Consider the following 6,000-nt stretch of genomic DNA (forward strand, 5'->3'; position numbering starts at 1 on the left):
ACTTTATATTTATTGATAAAGGATTTGCACTACAACTCGTACACCTACTGTGAATTGTACCTAAACTGCACCTCGTCCATTTATGCCTTGCACTATATAGTATTGTATATTAGTACACTGCACAGTATTGTATATTGTATGGTAACTACGTCTACGAACATTGTACATATGTCTAAACTGAACACTGTGACCTCTTTTTTTTTTTTTTCTTCTAATTTTTACTATGTTTTTATTCATACTATCTTGTCATGCACAGTCTCTGGAGCGCAACAGTAAGAAGCATTTTGTACAAAAGTATTCTGTACTTCTGTATGACAACTATTAAAGAAACTTGAACTTGAAACCTTGGTTGAGAAATGCAGGCTTCAATCTATGTTGTTTAGTCTATCTGTTCAGTACTGTTCAAAGATGGACAATGAGATCTTCTTCTTCTTCTTCTTCTTATTTGAATTTCCGGCAGTGTAGACGCATCGTGGCGTATTACTGCCCTCCGCAATTCTTTTTATGGGCTCTTCTTCTTCTTCTTCTACTGGACCCCGTCATCCCCTACATTGTCCATTGGAGTGCAGCTAATGCTGCTACTTCCTGTCTGAGCACCCCTCCGCGGGACCCTCCTTGCCCCCTGCGATCTTATTCTGGGCTGCTTTGTCCCTCTCAGCCCCCTCAGCCAATTCCCTAACCACCTCCTCCCAGTCCAGACCTTCCATTCCCAGATGTTGAACCGCTATCCTAACAATCATCTTCACCATCGCTGTTTTACCCTTAGCCTCTGCCATACCAGTAACTACCCCTGCCACGAAGGCCACAATACCTAATTTCTCCTCCCTTCCCCTCTCTCTATCCTCCTGCTCTACCCTCTCTGCCAAATGCCCTCCTTCAACCCCCTGCACCCTTTCTTGGCTGCCCTGTCCTACCCTGCTAACCGCCTCAGCATACGACAACTTACCCTCCCTTCTCTCTCTCCGAACCGCGACCTCCTTCTTCATCACCTCGACCTCCTCCTTCATCACCTCACACCCCCTAAACGCTACACTATGCTCCCCACCACAACTACAGCACATCGGCTTCACTCCCTCTCCACACTTCCCATAGTCATGTTCCCCGCCACACCTAGCGCACCTCAGCCCCTTCCTACACGTGGTAGCTATATGGCCAAACTCCTGGCACCTATAGCACCTAAGAGGATTCTGAACAAATTCCCTAACCCTATACATCCTACGCCCTACAAACACCTCCCTAGGAACAACCCCACCCTCAAACTTAATCACTACCGTCTCCGTCACTGCCCTCTCTGCTCCCCTCTTCATCCTTTCTGCACTCTTAACTATGCCATTACGCCCGTCCCCCTTTAACTCTTCCACCAGCTGCTCTACAGTAACCTCGACCGGTACCCCAGAATTGTTGAATATATATAGAACACAAATGTTCTAGAATGTTTGATTATGACATCATACTGTGACATCACAAATGTTCTAGAATGTTTGATTATGACATCATACTGTGACATCACAAATGTTCTAGAATGTATTATTATTCTTTTTATACCTGGTTGCTGTGCGCATGTTCTCCTACTGGTCGGTACAAGGGAACCCTGAAGTATCCGCACGCTTCCTCCGACACGTGTGGAGAGAGACACACACACACAGACAGGGAGAGAGAGAGACACACAGACAGAAAGAGAGAGAGACCTGGAAAGCGAACAGGCTCTTGGAATGGGTGTCTGGGAGGAAGTGGGGGGTCTTTCGATGTTGATTAAACGGCAAGCAACTAATGTCATGAGTGCTAAATTAAAGGACAATAAATCTAATCTAACTGAAATTGTGTAGCACAGACCTTTCTATGGATCAAACCCTCAATATTATTATGGTGTAGTTAATACTTCATGTATCCTTAATCCCTAGGCTAATGAGGCACTAAGATGTTAGTAAAAAAAAAAAAATGTATGCCAATGACCGGAAGTAATGGTATATGTGTGTGTGTAGCAGAGTGAAGTTGTTATGCTAGATCATGGACAGAAATCTTTCATCTTAAATAAGTAGGTCAAGACGGAAACACTCTTATTTTGAAGGAACAAAGTGGACCGAGCTCACTCTAGTGTTTTGGAGGGGTGCCTTGGTTACTAGTTTATATTAATTTCCTTATATTGAGTTATTGATTCTCCAAATGAAATCCCTTTGGTCTTTTATAATGGGTTTTAGAGAGGATAGGTCATTTTTCCAGTTGAATATTTGTTGTATTGTAAATACTTTAAATAATGTATATATTGGTTTAGCCGGTTCGTCGGCAAGAGAAACGCCGGCGGAAGTGATCTCTCTCTTTGAGTTTACGTGAAAGAGAACAGAGGTATGCACTTTCGGTTACCTAATATTTGATTTAATTGCTATGTATAACTTGTAAAATTGATTTATGTTTTGGTTTTTGGTACTGAAATTGTCCTGTGTGTGATGACATTAACTCGCCCTGTGTAAAACAGCCACAGTACCGTCGTGTGCTAACTCGTATTCTGTTTAACAATAACAGGTGGACTACACGGCTATGACGGTAGCTCACGCCATGTTGTGTGTGCTGTTTTTGGTTCGATAACAGGTATGAACCGTTGTTTTTGTATTTCGGTTTAATTAATGCTTACACACTGTCTTTCATTTCATATTATTTCATATGTTTTTGCTGAAGTTGACTTGTACTGAGTTACATGTATTTGATAGTAACTAACAATTGCTGTAACTGTGGATGGCGCACTGTTTTGAGTGTGTGCGCTCTCTTTGAGTTTACCGTGAAAGAGAACAGAGGTGGACTACACGGCTATGACGGTAGCTCACGCCATGTTGTGTGTGCTGTTTTTGGTTCGATAACAGGAGATCACCAATAAAACCAACCATCAATTGAGTACCGTTGTCGGAGTCTACTTCTACCTCACACCAGACACAACGCAGATTGGATCACGCTACAAACTGGTGCCGAGACAAGCCGGATCAACTGGTCAGCGGAAGCCGACCACCAGTGTTGCTGGAGAGACGTGGAGGCTTCATGGGCGGCCTGGACGCGTGGATGCTGCCGGCGCGGCCTGGTCACGGGGACGCTGCATTCGCCGTCTGTTCCTGAGGAGGCTGGAGAGCACTGAATCCTTTGAAAAAGATATGGTCTCTCATCAAGTTTATTGATTTTGAGTGTGTTACCTAAAACACGCTGTGAGTATAACGGTAAAAGTACCATTTGATACTGAAAATGACTTTGAACATAGGAAACACTCCTACAGGGAACTTGACTGTGGGGAGAGGGAGAGGGGTTCTAAGTTACACACCGGTTATGCAGTCTACTCCGGCGAGTCCAGGTTTTTCAGGTCCCTCTAGTCCTGGAAGGGAGAGTGTAGAGGGTCCCTCTGAGAGAAATGCCCCACCGTTACTTTTCACCCCGGTTGTTCCCTCACCTGGTGAAATGAACAACACTAGTGTTGAAACATCCCCCAGCCAAATGGCCAATTTGATCAAATCCATTGGGTCAGAAATAGGGGAAGCTATTAGAATGACGTTAATGCAGAACACAACCTCGGGGACTTCACCTGCATTAGCTTCTCAAAATCCCCAACAGATGTTCCAACCTGACCAATGTGGGAATACTGTGATTGATGCATCCAAAATGAATCTTGTGTTACGTTCAGATGCAAATGCCCCACCCTATTTTAGAGGGGACAGCACAGATAAGTGCTCTGTTTTTGAGTGGGAGGAACTTATGAGGACGTATATCAGAAAGAAAAATAACTGTACGGGGGCTGAACAAGTTGAGGAGGTTATGAACAAGCTAATGGGGAGGGCCCGGGACGTTACCAAAGTATGGATGCGTAGCAATTCAACTGTCAGTGAGGTGGGTGTTATTTTTAGCATTCTGAGGCAACATTTTGGTGATATTATTCACTCAGATCTTCCATTAGCTGACTTTTATGCAGTCAAAGCATATGCAAGCGAGAATCCTCTTGACTATTGGATTAGGCTTAACAAAGCAGCAGAAGCCACAGAGCAGTGTCTTCTTAGTAAGGGGGAACCGCAGACTAGCCTGAGCCAGCATCTAGTTCTCATGTTCATCCGTAACTGCCCTGATAAGGAGTTGTCCTTAGTGTTCAAAAGTAAGCCATCTCGTGAGTGGACAGCATGTGAGGTGCAGGAACATTTGGATGAATATTTGAGAGAGCATAGAGCGAGTCGAGGTCGGTTGACACAACATGTGGTCGCCATTGAGTCATCACAGGAGAGGGTGGTTGTTAATCACGAACAAAGCGTGTCACCTATGGCTGTCAGTAGTCCAGAGCTAGAGCAGCTGTCGTCTGTATCTGAGAATAACACAATGGATAGAGTTTTGAGAGTGTTAGAAATGGCTTTAGGCAACAACACTCAGTCTGTACAAAATGGCCCTTATGTACAAAATGGCCCCCATAAACAGTTCCCCAAACATTCTCAAGAATGTCAGGTTTGTGGCAGTTTGGAGCACAACACTAGGACGCACTGTAGGACGCACAGGCTGTGCTTCAAGTGTCTGGGTCCAGGGCATATTGGTATCTATTGTGGGCAAACCACTCCTAGACAGCCCCCTGGTCAGAGACAGGCTGGTCCTCCTCAGGAAAACTAGACGGCCCCCCATTCAAAGGAGGACAATGTGGGCCCCTATGGTTTTTCCTCCAGTTGTAATGATGATATTCAGACTGTATATACGTCCGTTTGTGAAGCAGCATCCAAAGACAAAACAGTAATTATGCAGAATGTGACCAGAACATCCCAAAGTGACAGTTTATTTTTCACCACTGTATTAACAGGAGACAAGGTTGAGTTACAGGGGATGTTAGATAGTGGATCCATGGCTACTTCTCTGCGCGCAGATGTGGTTCCTCGGCTGAGGGAGGCAGGAGTAGTAACGGGTGACTTGATATCGACTACCAATGTTGTTCTTGTGGGGTGTGGTGGGAAACAGACTAGTCCGGTGGGAACGTGTGAGCTGAAACTTAAGCTTTATGGTTTTGAATACATAGTACCAGTCCTGATAGTGGAGGGTCAGGTTGATGAGCTCATTATAGGCACCAATGTGATGAAGCCCTTAATCAGACAGTTCTAATCCACTGGGGCCTACTGGCGCATATTGGGAAAAGCTGAGTCACCATGTCAGGACGAAAACAGTCAGTTTATCAGGTTCATGGCCAACCTTGAGAGATGGAGGGGGGAGGAAATTCCTGACAAAGTGGGAACAGTCAAGTTGAAACAGGCCGTGACACTTGAACCTATGAGTGAGCATGTAGTGTGGGGTCGTCTCCCACCCAGGACAAAACTTTCTATGGGAAGTACTGTTATTGTTGAGCCCAGCGCCTCTCGTTGTGTGCACCGTAACATACTAGTTGGCAGGGTAGTTACACCTCTCTGGGGGGATGGGTGGCTTCCTGTCAAGATTATAAACCCGACAAACAAATCTATCACCTTGAGAAGGAATGCAAAAGTGGCTGACGTGTATCCATGCATTGCATTAGAGGATTTTGACAGTGATACGAACACGTCAGTCCACCAGAATGCCGGTAGAGTGAGTAGTGGCAGCTCTCACGGCAGTCTTACAGCTAGGAGTTGTGCTAGCAACAATGTAGCTAGGGGGAATGATAGACTGGCTAGTCTAGGGCTCCAGAACCTGTCAGTTGATGACTGTCAGGTCTCACCAGTCTGGAAGGATAGACTGACTGACCTAATTGAGAACTATGAGGATGTGTTTTCTAGACATCGGTTGGATTGTGGTGAGGCTAGTGGCTTCTGTCATCGTATCCGACTGACTGACGATCGGCCCTTTCGGTTACCTTACCGGAGGCTCTCCCCCGCCCATTACCAAAAGTTGAGAGAGACTCTGAACGAGATGGAGGACAGGGAGATAATTAGGAAGTCGAGTAGCGAGTATGCATCCCCACTTGTTCTTTGTTGGAAAAAGAATGGTGACTTGAGACTGTGCACAGATTTCAGGTGGTTAAATGCTCGCACG

This window comes from Notolepis coatsorum (assembly GCF_963971535.1).
Source record: "Notolepis coatsorum genome assembly, chromosome: 1".
NCBI lineage: Eukaryota > Metazoa > Chordata > Actinopteri > Aulopiformes > Paralepididae > Notolepis > Notolepis coatsorum.